Source organism: Peromyscus leucopus, chromosome 1, assembly GCF_004664715.2.
Source record: "Peromyscus leucopus breed LL Stock chromosome 1, UCI_PerLeu_2.1, whole genome shotgun sequence".
Classification (NCBI taxonomy): Eukaryota; Metazoa; Chordata; class Mammalia; order Rodentia; family Cricetidae; genus Peromyscus; species Peromyscus leucopus.
In genome coordinates this window covers 40,303,994-40,320,721 of record NC_051063.1, presented here as the reverse complement: position 1 = coordinate 40,320,721, position 16,728 = coordinate 40,303,994, and the positions used below count along the sequence as shown (strand labels likewise).

General features: G+C 50.0%; 1 protein-coding gene across 1 annotated transcript in view; it reads right to left on the bottom strand.

Annotated features, from left to right (window-relative positions):
* Sh3pxd2a (SH3 and PX domains 2A) overlaps nucleotides 1-16,728 on the bottom strand; it is a 212,473-nt gene that overhangs the window by 167,310 nt on the left and 28,435 nt on the right.

Sequence of the window (16,728 nt, the reverse complement as noted above, 5' to 3'; positions counted from 1 at the left end):
ATGGCTTAAATGTCATTTTTGTTAATATGTATTGTAGATAATAAACATAAAATTGAGGTGATTACAATTTTTTTTAAATAGCTGATTTCCACTGGTCCTCAAACTTCAGAGTGAATGGGATTTTATGAGGGCTCTTCCCAAATTGCAGGTCCACGAGCTTCATACTTTGAAATTCCACCTGGGCAGACCTTTTCTCAGGAGACTTGGTTATCGACACCAGGTTACTCCACTGCGGACCAGCACCCACTCCGAACACTTGAGGAGACTATAAACATTTCAGAGATGTGTGGCTCAGCTCAGCTTCCTGACAAGGTTCTCTGCCCTTCACAAAATACATACACAGGGAGGGTTATTACAATGACCAAGAAAGTCGGCGGCTCTGCCTTCACAGGAAGCAACTTCACAGAAGACGTGGAGTAGAGCACATGGAAGCTTCTCCTTGGGTGCCTCACAGGGCAAGCACACCAGGGCCAGGCTGTCTCCTAGTAAGCTACACAGGGCTGCAGCTTCAGGCCACCATGGAAGGTTACCTGGTTCAGGAGAGCTCTGGGAAAGGAGAGAAAGCTCCTTGTCCACACAATGTGGTTTGCTCTACACCCCAGCCAGAGGCCTAGAGACTGCACACAAGTACCCATAGCCATGGGGCTTTCTGCTGACCTCCCCAGACACAGATGGGACACAGGGGAGATGACCTCTGGAGAGGCACAAAGGCTCCCACAATATGTCCCTCAGAATCACCGCAGAGCTGTAGAAATTCAGGTCCCAGGCCACTGATTCAGACACCAACGGTCTGTGGGGTTCTCCTAGTGCGAAGCCAGGGCCTGGGCTAAATGGAGGAGGACGTTCAGGTCAGACTGGTGCAGCTCCCCAGCGGAAGACACCAGAACTGCACGCAGACATGCAGAGGAGGCCTGGTGCTCAGTGGCTCCATCAAGGTACAGTGTCTGAGTCCTGTTTCTCACCCCTTCCATGCTACGTCATGGAGTCAGCGTGGTGGTCCGGATGAGAATGGCCACCATAGGCTCATATATTTAACTGCCTTGGTCCTCAGTTGGTGGAACTGTTTGGGAAAGATAAGGAGGTGTGATCCTTGTTGGAGGAAGTATGTCACCAGGGGTAGACTCTGAGGTTTCAAATGACTCACACTGTTCCCAGTGGGAGTCTCACTTTTCACCTTGTGTTTGTGGATCGAGATGTGATCTCTCAGCAACTGCTCCAGCTGCCTTCCTAGGTCTTTGTTCCACCATCATAGACTCTAACTCTCCAAAACTGTATGCCCAATGAAATGCTTTCCCTTATAAGGTGCCCTGGTCACGGTGCCTTACCACAGAAACAGAGAAGCAACTAAGACAGTTAGCTTCATGGTGTGGATAGTGTTCTGAAAGACAACCAAGGAGAGGGCCATAAAGCCAGGAATCAGGAGGGATGCACCACCCAGAGATGGAGTATTGGTGAGTAGAAGTTCTAATAAGGAAAAACAGTAAGTAAAAGGCCAGCCCTGCCCTTATGAGCTCAAAATAAACTACTGTAATTGTACTAAATATGAACTGGGTACAGTGGTAATACATTTGCCCAGCATATTTGAGGCCTTGGGCTCTAGTCTCAGCAGTGAAAAAAAATTTTTTTTCTGCCAGAAACAGTGGATGAGTACTGATAATTCCAGTATTTGGGAGGTGGAGGCAAGAGAATCAGGAGTTCAAGGTCATCTTCAACTATATAGTGAGTTCAAGGTCAGCCTGAGCTACATGAGACCCCGTCTGAGAAAACAAACATAAATAAATGTATGGACTGACATACAGACAGATAGGTATATGTGCATGTGCTTTGTTTTATGCCTTACGTAAACATTTATCTCATACAATAAATTACAAAATCGTTAGGTGACTAAATGATAGCTCATGTTTAGGTAACTAAGTTACAATATGCCAGTATGAGATGAAGAATTTACAGGTATCAGCTTATTTCATCTTCTCAATGATCCCCACATGGTGCAGGAAGAAGACGAGGCTCTGAGATGCTGAGTAGTGGAGTCCCCCAGCTAATAAATACACAGCAGACCTGAACCAAACCTGAGCCTTTCCCCATCTCTTCGGCATGCTGGCTACTTCGTTTTCTACTGTTGCCTAAGGCAGGGTGAATTATAAACACTAGAACTTGATTTGGTTCTTGAGGCTGGGAAGCCCAAAGGCTGGGGCTGGGAGCTGTAGAGAGTCTTTCTAGGCACAAGACGGAGCAGGTGAGTGAGTTCAAGATGCAGAGAGAGGAGATGGGGCTAAACTCATCCTTTTGACCATGAACCCCGCTCCATGACAAGGGCATTAATCCATTCCGGAAGGCCGTGCCCTATCTAAAGGCCCCTCCTCCTCTTATTGTTACAATGGTAATTGAATTTTAATCTTGGAGAGAACATTCAGCAGCCACAGGGCTCTTTCTCTGTATGTAAATTTAGGTCTGTAGGTAGTTAAAAAGAATAACTTGTAAGAATTAAACATTTTTAAAGCTTCATTCAAGGGGCTGGAAAAGTCTGGATGCCTTCTGTGTGAGGAAAGGCCTAAAGTGGTGGTTCTCAACCTGTGGGTCGCAACCCCTTTGGGGGTCACATATCAGACATTTAATTACAACTTGTAACAGTAGCAAAATGTCAGTTATGAAGTAGCAACAAAATAACTTTATGGTTGGGGGTCAGCACATGAGGAACTGGATTAAAGGGTCAGCACAGCATCGGGAAGGTTGAGAACCACGGCTCTGAAGGAACAAGGAAGAGTCAAAGGCACACTGAGAGCCCAGGGCCAACCAGAGACAGAACCTGGGGACCAGACAGAGACCAGGGTTCAGGGATGCAGCAAAAGCCAGCCAACCCCAGCATAGCAGCTCCCTGCTACTGTGGAAGAGAAGCTGGGCTTTCACGATGGTCAGAACCACCCTACTGCTCCCGCCCCTCTTCCACCTGAAAGTCTCCTTGCAGGTCCCAAGACAGGGAGCAGATGTGGCCACGCCCACCGGAGGAGAGTGAGAAAGACCAGGGTGAGGCTGCCTGCAGGTCATTAATTCCACCATTCTCTGAGTTTGTGAAGCAGAGCTGAGGAAGGACTTAACTGGGGCTTAACACCCATGCTCCTTCCTGTGTGGTAATTAGTGACTTCCCTTTCACCTCCCAGGGAGAATAAATCACAGGCTTGGCCTGGCTGCTAGAAGGATAGATAGATACACTGAGGCCGGGCAGCCAGGCGGAGATGCGGCAGGAGCGGAGAGCAGCGGTAGTTGGTGCAGGGAACTGCACATATTGAGGCCGCGTTTTTGGCAGAGGGGGAATCTAGGGCTCAAGGCAGTGGCTTGTCAAGCAGGGGATTGCCAAGTGAGGAGGGAACTCTGGAGCCAGCCCCAGCTGGATCTCACTCACGGCACCCACTTCATTGGCTGTGAGACCCCTTACACTCGCACCCCCAGGTTTTTCCACACGGCAGGGACATGCCAGAAGTCCCCAGCCTTGACCAGAGATCTGAAGATGGACTCCAGACCCATTCTCTCTTCCTGACAAGATGCTCGCTGTCTGTTTTCTTCCCAGACTTAGACAGCCTAGATTATCACTCCAGATGAGCGATGGATGCACAGCATTCCAGCCTCACCCCAGCACACTTCATCCCCACACCAGAGCTTCTTAAAGACCCTCCAGGCTGGTCCTGCTTTAGAGATAAACTATGGAGAAAGAACAGGTGTCGGAGGGGGAGAGGGCAGAGGTCACTGGAGAAAGCCAGCTCTGTTTACCCGCACAGATAAACCCCCTCGGGTTTCAGAAGCTGCCAGATAACATTACCCAGCAGCTGGACTTCAAGAAAGGGCTGGCAATTAAACACCCTGCTTCCAAACACAGTTACTCGGGCTTATGTTTCCTGTGCGGAGTTTCCCTTCCTTCTGGATTTTAAAAATGCAGAGATTCCATTTCAAGGTCTCTCATCGCTTCAGGCAGATGGCAGGCAACTAAAAAACCTCCTTAGAGACCAGTAACCATGCCCAGCTTCCTGTGGACGAGCCAGACTATCATCTTTCCCTGCAGCTCACATCTAAAGTGGAGAACCCCCAGCAGAGACACAACGTATGGACAACCAGCACAGCACCTCATCACTCAGCTGCCCATGAAGGTCCTGCTATCTGCTCAATACGCATGGCCTCACCATATCTGGGCCTTCTGACCTTGCCTGCCCAGTGGGCTCTAGGGTCCTCTATGAAACAAGCTCCTCTGAATTTGCCTGTAGGTTGGTAAACTTGCATGACCTTGACACAAATCACTTGCAGGTCAGCTCCAGAGAACCAAGAAGGAAGCTCAGAAGGGATATAGGTTGAACCCAATGAACTACAGAGATGTGGCCCAACCATTCCTAAAAGGCGCCGGGCTGGCTCGGGTTGAGTCAGCAATGCTAGTGTCTATGGCTGCTTTGGTCACAGGAAGTAGGGCAAGAGGCAAGGAGTTAGGAATTGTGCAGGGAACCGTGCACCCGTGTGGTGCACACTGAGGCTGCAATTTACTGAGCGAGGCCTTCCTTCCCCTGGCCCCCTGCCCAGCCGACCTGGCCTCAGGCCAGAGGGAACCCCGCTGCAACACTCCCCAACCTGCTCACACACGGCTCTGGGACCAGGTGGCCAGGAATGGTGCACATAGTTGGGCAAATGGTACTCACTACCAAAGGTTGCCCAGTCAAGGGGTCAACTGGGGGTGGGGGAGGCAGCTAATCTACACTCTGGTCTTCAAGCTACAAGTTCCATCTTGGGGTTGCAGCCACACAGCAAAGCATCCATCGCTCCTGGAGTGGGCTGATTTCTAGGGCCTGGGAAATCATGAGATCACTTCAAATCTGGAGTCCCTGGATGGAGAGAGACCTACCATTTTTGGTTAGCTGGGTTCAAGACAAAGGCCCTAGAAGCCAGAATGAACACAATCCAGAAACCAATAAAAGGGGATCTACATTTGGGGCCATGGTTATCATACTAGCTTCCTGTTGAGGAAGGTCCCATGCCAAGTTCTTTAACAAGAAGTTGATGCCCATCTAAGATAACATTAAGCCCTGCCTTTCCATTCTAAATGTCCCCATATACTTAGATCTTACTCAGAGGGTTGGCAAGGAGAGTGGCATGTAAATCTCCAGGCCAGCTGGATTCAAACCACCCTTGGGTAGAGGGTCTCCGGGCTACTGTTCCCAGGGCAAGTGGCTATGCCAACCCCTGGGCTGATATAGTCTTCTGTGACTCTCAAGGTGGCAGCGATGGTCCTGATGTTGAAGGTCCTTACTCACACTCCCTAATTGTTCTGGAAAAGGAGCTCTCGAAAGTGCTACCACCTGACCTGGGCCCCATTAGCCCCATGAGTCTGTTCATGTCTTGGAGTGCTCAGAGCCTGTGGCCCACCGTCAGCAGGCTATTATATCCACCCTTGTTTGCTAACTGGTGGTGCAGCACGATCCAGAGCCTGGCACATGTTGCATCAGCCTGTTTAACATGGGTGAGTCCATCCCTGGTCGGCCCATTAGCACAAGCAGCTGTCTTGACCTCTCCGACCTTCAGTGTACTAGGTGCTGAGATAATGACCGGTTCATCCAAGGAAGGCAATTCCAAGGGGTTTGTAACAACAAGGAGCGGCTAGAGGCATATTGGAGAAAGTGCTCCAGCCCCAAACTCTTTTTCTGTTTTTGGGGTTTTTTTTTTTTTTTTTTTTTTTTTTTTTTCTGAGACAGGGTTTCTCTGCGTAGTTTTGGTGCCTGTCCTGGATCTCGCTCTGTAGACCACGCTGGCCTACCTGACAGGGGAGATACCATGATCAGGCAGACCCAAACTCTTAAGAGGCAAGGGACAGAATACAAATCCTTCTGCCTCAGTATAAGGCCTTTGCCAATCCAAAGCCTTGCCAGTAAAATCATGTTCAATAGTCATGGTCACTTGGCTCAATTTTTTTTTTTTGGTGGGGGGGCTGGTCTGTTAACCCATATGGTCTCAAACTCACAAGAGCCAAAGATGACTCTGGACTTCTGATCCTCTTGCCTCTACTTCCTGGGTGCTAAGACCACAAGTACGCTTCACTACACTCAGCTTACATAACTGTGGGGATCCAATTCAGGGCTTCATGCATGCTGTGTAGGCACACTGTCCAGTGAGTCACAGCCCTGGCCTTCAAGTTTTTAGCTTAGCCTAAAAACACTGAGCACCCCAGTTTCTCCTCTGGATGGGGATTTGTTCCAGGTGACAGTGAGGATTTGGGAAAGAGCCCACTCAAAGGTGACTTAGGTGGAGACCTCTACTCTGACCTGCACACTTACAAGGTGACCACAGGCTGAGTGACCAACTTATAGGCCCTCTCTGGCCCTTAGCACCCTGGTCCATGCCCTCGACCTCATCTTCACAGAAGCATCACAGTGAGTCCTGTAGAACCACACATTTCCTGCTACTCCTGCGCCCACAAGTACCACTACAGGGAAGTGAACCCATTTCTGGGGGAAAAAGAGCTTTTCATTCATTCATTCATTCATTCGTTCATTACTTATGTGTCATCCTATATCATTCCAATTTCAGTCTATATGCTGCCGAAGCAAGCACCATTCATTATTTACTTTTGCAGCGCTGAATTGAACCCAGGGCCTTGCTCATGCTAGACAACTTCGACCACTGAGCTACATCTCCAGTCCTGAAAAAGAGACTTTAAAAAGATATATTTACTTAAAATTTTTTACACGTGTATTTATTGTATATTGAGCACACTCCCTCCCCCACGTCTTCCCATCCTCCTGTTAGTCACCCTTCACCTCCTAGGCAGTTCTATTACTTCCACTTTCAAGTCTCACACACACACACACACACACACACACACACACACACACACACACACACACACGATTCTATGTGTAAATATTATGATTTTATGTCCTGAAAAAGAGAAGGGCACAACTGGACTCCACTGCACAGGGCCGGGAAAACAATGCCGGCTGCTGAGATGCTGTGAGGCCAGAGGCTTTTCTCTTGTCCTCTTTTCCATGTTTCCCGGGAGGGAAATGCATAAATAAGCAGAGCGCTCCCAGGATCACAACCCCTGAGGAACCCAGAAGGAAGGCTTCACCATCAAAGCTCTCCCCTTCAAGTGCCCCAGAGCCAGGGAGACACTGAAGAAGTTACTCTGCAAACCTCGGTCTTGTCTGGAGGACAACGGCCACTCCTGTTTGCTGAGTGCCGAGTTCCAGACACTGCTGGGGACGTTATTCCGGTCAGTCATCTACCTTTACAATACCCTCCAAGGACAGTGTTAGCACCCCAGCTCCCGAAGACGAGGTTGGAGTCCCAGGCGTGACGGAGCTTAGGGTTAAACAGGCCAATCCCTCTAGAGGATGCCCTGTCCTCTTTTTCAGGTTAACTCTAGTTTTTTAAACAATCATTTGTTTGGGGTAGGGGTTGGAAACAGATATGCACATGCCAAAGCTTGCATGCCATGGCGCATGTGTGAAGTCTGAGGATAATTGAGAGAGTAGGTTCTCACCTCCCACCCTGTGGGACCCAGGCTTGAACTCGGGTCATCAGACCTGGTGGCAATGCCTCCTCCTCCTGAGCCATCCTGCCAGCCCTCTTTCTGAATGGTTTAGTTGCTATTATCTTAAATTTGTATCGTGTGTATTCATTTGTCCGTGGTACTGTGTTTCCTAAGGACGTTTTCAGGTCAGTAGTCCTCAGGTGTGTGTCCCCATATCCTCTACCCTTCCTTCCTCCCCCTCCACGCCTCACTCTTACCCCAGTTTCACCTCTACTGTCATATCATACATACACACGTATGTAGGTATATATATAAATTTCTGTATGTATGTATACAAAATCTAGAGACACAAAGGAGCAAAACCAGGCTCTTTGTCTTTCTGAGGCTGCTTTAATTTGCTTAATAGGATCATTTCCAGCTGTATCCATTCTTCCTTCAGGCTGCATCAACTTTGCTCTTCTTTCAGGTTGGAAATGTCCTTCTGTGTATATAAACCACATGTTCTGTCCCCATTCCCCTGGTGTTGGAGCCCTAGGGTGGTTCTGTGACTCAGCTACTGTGAACAGGCCTACAATAAGCACGGATGTCCAAGTGTCTCTGTGATATGCTCACTCGGAGTCCTTCAGGGAAACAGACTCTGTCCTTAAATAACACCAGATTACCTGGGACAAGACAGGGTCTCTGCTGCCAGGACTGACCCTGCCGTCCAACCTGTAGCTCTGCCTGTTGGTTTTTCCTTGAGTAGGCAATCGACCAATTAACCCTTCAGTACTGAGGCTGCCCATGTCACTGGAGAGTAGGGAGCCCAGCATTGGGACCTCAGTGCCTTGGCTCAGCTCCATGAAAAGTGAATCACTCCCTGAGGCCCCCTTTCTACAAAATGAAGGCAATGGGCTGGGCGTGGTGGTGCACATCTTTAACCCCAGCACTCGGGAGGCAGAGGCAGGTGGATCTCTGTAGTCTGAGGCCAGCCTGGGCTATAGAATGAGTTTCAGGACAGTCAGGACTACACAGAGAAACCGTTGCTGTGAAGAGCATGGAGAATCTGTGAAGAACTCAGTGCACGGGGCACTGTGAACTCTCGCTTTTGTGACTCCCTTTCCCATGCTTTGGTACAAACTGCCTGACAGTCTGCTGTACCTGAGTGTATGTGGTTGGCCTTGGCACGTTCTTTCTTCCAACGTGACCACCGCTCAGCCAAAGCAGCCTGGCAGAGACACAGTGAAGCTGCTCTCAGCCAGCAGGTGCCCAGTGAAGAACCCAGATATCAAGAGCATTCATTATGTGCCTAGGTTCCAATGGGCGTGGCCACCACTCAGCAGAGTTAGGAAGGGGACGTCTGGCTCCATACGTTCCCTAATCAACGCCCAACCCTGGCCCGCTGCCCTCAACACACACATCCTGCAACATGCCTGGGCTTTGTCACCCCACAGAGCCAGGCAAAGGTTAACACACACAGCTTGGTTCCGCTTCCTGGGCAATGCAGCAGCCAGGGAAGGCCAGAGGTCAGCTGCTCGTTCATACGCAGCCTTCAGGGAAGTGACCTCTCCACTTCCTCCCCAGCTGACACACTCACATCATCTTCCTCTCTGCTGTGCTCAGCGAAGCTTCACTGGTGACACAAGACAAGTGGCTGTCGTTAGGAAACTAGCGCCTGACGTGGCCTGGACAAGCTTTTTGGAAAGCATTCCGGTGATCCCTATTCCTAACCTTACACGTTCTTAGAAACTGGACCTCTAAGATGGGGGTAGAGCAGGTATATGTATGCAAAAAATAAGGAATACTGAATGTTCACTGGCTTTAAGAGTTATATAAATTATGGCTCATATACCTGCTGATGGTAAGATATCCTCCTTAGAGCGTGCTGAGAAAGAAGAAAACCAAGATCACAAAGCGGTATCTACACCATGAAGCCACATTTATTTGGGGTGTATGTGTACAGGGGTTTGTCCTTCATGTACACACACATTAAAAAGGAAGAAATGACAGCTGACAAGTGGCTATTTGGGAGAAGAGATACAAAGAGGGAGGCGGGTACATTTTCACTCTCTACTTTATACATTTCCGTATTTATTTCCTTTCGCTTGACAGTGTATAGCTTTCATAATGGAACATGAGATTTCTCTCTTGGCAAACACTTGTGTCCCCCCTTAGCCTGTCCCCGGCTCTGGTTCCTGGATGCTGTGCTGACAGCAGCCCGTGTCCATTCCTGTGGGGCAGAGAGGAGTTTCAGGTTCAGTATTGAGGTCCTGAGGCTAAGGTCTGCAACCATGGCTACAGTCATGGGGGGGGTCCTTTAAAACCACTCCACCTGGGCCTCGAACACCAGTTAATTAGAGCCTTGGAAAGTGGGAATGGTTGGGGGAGGTGATTAAGAGCTCCCACATGGGTCTACATTAAAGCCAACCAAACCTTCAAAGACCACTGACTAGCTGGGAAAAACAAACACAAACAAAAAAAAATAAATAAAACAAAAAAAAAAAACCCAACAACCACCTGCTGTGGGATGGTCTGTATGTCAAATTGCTCTGTTTGGTCAATAAATAAAACCTGATTGGCCATGGCTAGGCAGGAAGTATAGGTGGGACTAACAGAGAGGAGAAAAGAAAGAACATGAAGGCAGAAGGACACACTGCCAGCCGCTTGCCAGGACAAGCAGCATGTGAAGATACCAATAAGTCATGAGCCATGTGACAGGGTATAGATTTGTGGAAATGGATTAATTTAAGCTATAAGAACAGTCAGCAAGAAGCCTGCCACAGCCATACAGTTTGTATGCAATATAAGTCTCTGTGTTTACTTGGTTGGGTCTGAGCAGCTGTGGGACTGGCAGGTGACAAAGATTTGTCCTGACTGTGGGCAAGGCAGGAAAACTCTAGCTACAACCACCTGTAGAAGAATTTGTCTATAGAGTTCAGCTTTGGCTTCATGATGTCTACAAAAGCGAGTTTGGACTCAGAGACTCCTTTGAGTCCTGCCTGAGGCTTGGGACTCATTAGCTCTAATGGAGAAGGAGAAACTGGAATCAGATCCCTCCACTCTGGGCAGTGGCTGTGCCCAAGATTCCCTTGGCAGCCTGTGCCACCCACCATCCCTGGGCTTCCATCGGTGACTGAAGGGTCAGGACCAGGAGGAACAGCTGGAAGAATCAGCAGTGCCTGCCCAGAGATGCCCAGAGAAAAGACTGCAGCAGTATGTGTTTTCAAATGCGTAGAGGACTCTCGCGGTATGGGGGTCAGGTCCAGTAGACTGTCCAGGCAGCCAGGACATGATGAGTGTAAGCTGCAGGAAAGCGGGGCTCATCTGCTGTCAGGAAGAAGTGTCCAATCGCTAGAGCTAACCAAAGATGGAAGCGGATGTCACGTAAAGTAGTGGGATTGCTAGCCGAGGGGACAAGAAACCCCCCAAATGCAATGTTGCTTGATGACACCTTCTGGCTCACCCTCCAACTTCTAACACCCCGAGGCAGAACTACTCGGTTTTTATCAAAATCCTCTGGGAAAGCAGCTTGTTAACTAAAAGAAATGTCCTGCTTTCACCAACTCCAGCCTGAGTCCCACGGAGACCAGGCACTGTGTTGGGTGTGAAGTCCAGGCAGTGAGCCAGACAACGTTGTTACTGAGCGGAGCGTCTCTGAGCTCCACAGAAAACACGGGGATCATGCTGAGTCCCTGAGATGAGCGCAGGGACAAATGACCACAGGGGAGACACCATGCTAGACTGAAGGTCAGGGAACACCTGTCTGGGGCAGGGTGTTTGAACTGAGCCCTACATGAAGCAGGTAAAACATCAGTCACCAAGTAGGGAACCCGGGGAACATCAGTGAGACCCAGTTCGAAACTGGAAAAGAGCAATGCCTCCCACCATACGCGAAACAGCAAGAAAGTGAGTTCAAAGGTAGGATACCAAAAAAGACAGTGATAAAAGGAAAATAGGCAAACCAGAATTCAACAAAACCACAAACTTTTATGCGTCAACGAATATCAGCAAGAAAACCAACCCACGGTGTGGGAGAAAATCATAAGGTGTCTGTTAAAGGACTTGGACCTAGAACGAAGGACCTGTGATACTGTGACGTAGGTCGGGTACCACTGCAGAGTTAAGTAAGTGAAAACTGACCCACAGCTGTGTGTGACACCCACATACCGCCTGTGTATGAAACTGTCACAGTAAGCAAATCTGTGAGTCAGAAAGTGCCTAGAACTGAGTTTGGAGGGGGTGACTGCTGCGGGTGTTTCTCTTCTAGAAGATGATATGTCCTAAAAACTGACTGTGTAGTAGCTCATAACCCTTGAATCTACTTGTGGGAGTCTGTGGCAGTCCAGCTCTTACCTTTTCAAGGGTTCCTATGAGGAGGAGAGAGGGAAAGGAAAATATTAGCTATATAATGAAGAGGAGAAAGACAGAAACACTGGGCAGCTTCAGGAGGACCTAGGTCAATACCCAGCAGCCCCTTCTGCCTCTTCAAAAGGGCTTTTTATAACAATGCCAAGGAGCAGGGCAAAAGACCTCCCCCTCGCTAGATCAAAGCACATCACACAGCCAAGTATAGACCCTTCCAAACACCTGGTAACCACGCCTGTGGTCAAATCATCCCCTTATGCAGCCCTACCGGGTAAAGCAAGCTCAGGTTCTCAGACCCTGAGGAGATTCTCACTGGGAAACCTCTGTGGGTCTCTACATCTACTAAGACGATGGTGTATGTATGGTATAAGAATCATAATAAAGTAATTATTCAAACGTAGAAGAGGAAAAACGGCACTCGCACAGGGGCGTGTGATGTATCTGTACGTGTATAGGTGTGCTCACCTATCTGAGTGTGTGTGCAGGCCAGAGGCTGATGTTGGGTATCTTCCTCCCACACTCTTCCCCTTGTTTTTTAGACAAGGTCCCTCACTGAACCTAGGGCCTGCAGTTTTTGTTGGACTAGCTGGCCCCTGAGCCCCAGGGATCTGCTGTCTCTGCCCTACAGCGCTGGCATTACAGGCACGTGGCACCACACGCAGCTTTTTATATGGGTGCTAGGGTCTCGAACCCAGGTCCTCATGCTTTCATGGCAGGTGCTCTGCCCACTGAGCTATTCCCCCAACCCCTTTAAAGCGTTCTTGACTCCGTTACAACACCCTCTCAACCTAATTCTCCCAAATTACAAGCAAGACCCACGGTCTCCTAGAAACCTCCCAGAGCTGGTTCCCTGCCGGAGGCTCCCCGTCCCTCATCTGCTGTGTTCGGGGACCACATGGCTCACACCAAGCTTGGAGAAAACCTATGCCAGGCCTCAGCCGGCCACCTGTGTGGCCCAGCAGCACTAGCCCACAGAAGGCAGCACTAGCTCCCAGTGGGTGTGGCCGTCACAGCAAGGAGGAGCCTGGCTCTCGGAAGATGCAGCTGCTTTCCCAGGTTGGGTAAGGAGCAATCCAGGTGCTTTAACACCAAGGCTGGAAGGAAGCGCCGTCTAAACAGCCTGCTCTGCCCAGACAGTTTGCTGACCCCCTGCTGTGTAGTAAAGATCACCCAACCCAGCAGTAAACACTGGGAAGGCCGGCAGCTCCTGTGTGTCCAGCACCACCGGGAAACCGCACCGAGAATCCACCAGCCTGTTCCCACACTGGACGCCTGCACTGAGGGGAAACCGCTCCATTTCTTCCTCTGGAGCATGGCCAGCCTTCTTTCACTGGATGCCGCTGTCCCCTTCCCTCACCCCAGCCTACACTTGCCCTCCCCTTTTCTAAAACCCATTATAGGTGCCCGGAACCACAGTTCCTAACACAGCACTGGAGACCTTTATTGACAATTACATGTATGTCCAGTCCCCCGATCCATTCCCAGAGCCACTTTCTCCAAAAGCCACTACCCACCTTCCCTTGTTTATTAACCTATAATCTTGAATGACACTGAGAATGTGGAAAGTTCTCAGGAAATCTATGCTGCTCATCAGTCCCATCCAGAAAAGAAGCACTCAGCACCTACTGTGTGCTAGGCTCTGCCCCAGACACTTAGTCAGACAAAATCAAACAAGACAGTGTGCAGCTCTGGTCACCCCGGCCTCCAGGCTGAGGAGAAATAATATTCCAAATGGACAGGGTGCTGGGGGCCCGACTGAGAGCCGGGCACTGAGCCGGGGAGCAGCCCAGTCTATCTTCTGTTACCCTAAGAGAACTCGTGAGACTGGGTAAGTTATAAAGAAATGCAGTTGCCAGGCCTGGTGGCCCAAGCCTGGAATCCCAGCACGTGAGAGGTCCAGGCAAGAAAATCAGTTCAGCCTGGACTACACGAGACCCTGTCTCAAAAAATAAAAATAAATCAGCAAATAGATGCAGTTTACTCCGGTTCCAGACTCTGGGGACTGGGCAGCCTGAAGGCACAGCCAGCTTCCGGTGAGCACTTCTGCAGCGGGCCAGTGTCCCCTGCCGAAGATGAGGACAACCTTGCTTTAGAACAGCTGCCTGGCAACTGCCCCGTTCCCAGGAGACAGGTGTTAACACCTCTTAATGACTTCATCCCCTTCACGGGGCCCCAGGTCTCAGTGCCACCACAGTGGCACCAGCTTTTAAAATGCGTTTCTGTGGGAGCGAACTATACTTACATCATAAGAGGCTTTCCAGAAGCCGTGGTACTGTCGGGGAGGAGAGATTACAGAAGCAAGGAGACCCCTAGGCAAAGAAGCCACCCAAGAGACGACTAAAGCTAGGGTGGCATGAGACGGGCTGAGCTGGATGGCAGAGGCTGGAGCTCACGGAGGAGAATGCCAGCTGCAAGGATGAGGAAATGATGGAGGCCAGAGAGCAGGGTGGTCCACAAAGCCAGAGGGCCACGAGCCAGACAGAGGGCTTCTTAGGTAGAGAACATGCCAAAGTTTGGGAGTGGAAAGGAGCCAAGGTCAGGTGCCCAGAGTCCTGAAGACGGACACAGAAATAGATGTGGTAGGAAACAGGGAGTTGAGGAAATTCCAAGCTGAGGGCAGGCATGCTGGTGAAGCTGAGCCTGGTGGGGAGAAATTTAGGAAGCAAAATGTTAGAGAGGGTCCCCCAAAACGAAAGGAGATAGGAAGCCCAGAAAGGGCTGTTGGAAGACAGAGAAGCTCCACACCAAAGGCCACCTGGGATGCTGTGGGGTGACTCAAAGAAGCCGGAGTTGAAAAGGGATTGAGGACCTCCATCCTGGCAGTGCACAGGGACTCAACACTTACTCTGGGACTGTCACTGCCCAGGGCCTTGAGGCGTTTGATGCCGAGGGCACAGCAGCTTTGAAAAAGGAAGGAGCAAAATGCTAGAGGCCAACGGTTCTGTCTTATGTTTAGTTCACTCCCAGGCATGGGCTCTTAGGAAAATCTAAGTCTCTGTCTCTGTCTCTCTCTGTCTCTGTCTCTGTCTCTCTCTCTCTCTTTGTGTGTGTGTGTGTCTCTCTCTCTCTCTACTACTCTCCTCTCTCTCTCTCTCTCTCTCTCTCTCTCACACACACACACACACACACACACACACACACACACGTCATAAAATACAGAGTGACAGGAACAAAATACTGCCAGGTCACATCTTTGCGGCCCCCAACCCTCATCTCTCTGCCCCTTCCTAACCTGTGCCCACGGGGGACCTGCTTCTCTGTCCCAGCCAACTCTAGGGCATCATTTGCTCCCAGGTCCCCCTGGGGAAGAGGGCTGCCAAGTTAGCTGGAGGCGAGCCCTGTGCCGGGGCCAGGGCAGTCTGCCAGGCATTGCATCTGGTTAGGCCTACCCCCGATCCTAGTTCCTCATCAGAGGCTGGAGGTGAGAGGGCATGCAGCCAGCTCTCTTCCACCAAAGCTTCGCAAAGTCACGTCATGCAAGCCTTCCCTGGGGAAGGGTGGTCCCCTCCCTCTGACCTCAGCCTGCTTCACTTGGCCAGAGCCCGCCCCTCTCACTCACTCCCAGGCTCTTGCAGGCAAAGGCATGAGCTATACATTTTAGCCCTCCCAGGCTGCACTTGAGGTCCCAGCCCTTGCTGTAGAGAAGTCAGCTGTGCTGCCATGGGCACTGGGGACGGGGCACTCAGCCAAAACACAAACTGCTAAACGCATTCTCTCTCCAGCATTATCACAGGAGTCAGGGCCAGGGAGAAAAGACGGGGATGCCCAATGGGCAGTGCAAGTAACACATGCTAAATCCAGCTTCGTTTCTTACTTGGTATAGGGTCTTGGATGAAGTATCCAATTCCTCTGAGCCTTCCACACTTATCCAGGGTAACAAGAGGACATGACTTGGATGGTTTGAGTACGGATTACAAATATACATACATACATACATACATATATATATATGTATGTATATTTGTTATATATATTGGTTTTTCATGACAGGTTTCTCTGCGTACCTTGGCTGTCCTGGAACTCACTCTGTAGACCAGGCTGTCCTGGACATCACAGAGCTCTACCTGCCTCTGCCTCCTGAGTGCTGGGATTAAAGGCTGCACCACTACTACCTGGCTACGAGTGTATTTTTTAAAAACATTCTTCATTATATTGCATGAGGTTCTGATGTGTGGTCTGCACATAAGCATGTGTGCCACAGTGTGCATGTGGAGGCCAGAGGACAACTATGGAGTCAGGTCTCTCCTTCCACCTTTAAGTAGATTCTGTGGCACAAACTCAAGTCATCAGGCTTACTTAGCAAGCACCTAATCAGCTCGATGGTTCTTAAGTGGAGATTAGATGAGGAAAGGCCGGCAAAGCATTTCCTTTATGCCTAGCCCATAAGAAGCACACTATGGTGGCTCCTTCCCATTATTTCCTGGGAATTCTCTACTGTACCTGTGGCAGTGCTAAGGGAGGGTTGATCTCCACCATCCCAATCACCACCAGCTGGCTCTCACACGAGTGGGGGATCTGGACAGACCTTCAACCATAAACTGACCTTTGCAAGGTCAGGCCTCACACGCTATTCTTACACAGTTGAAGGCAGCCAGCCATGGAGCATTCCATGACACTTGAGAAAGGGATAGGAACCACCCTAGAAGTTCCTTGTCCCTAGCTCTCTGTAGGGGGCTGCCCTGGGCCATTGAGCTCCTGTATCCAGACACAGACCCCTGTAGATGCCTACCCTAGTCAACAGAAGACGCTAAGTTCCCAAAGGGTTCAAAGCTTGCGCAAGGTCACATGACTGAAACAGCTAGCAATCCTAATCAAAGTGTCCTTTTCCACCTTGTGGCAAAACCTTACACCGTGAGTCCTTCTGGGGACTTGGTGGTATC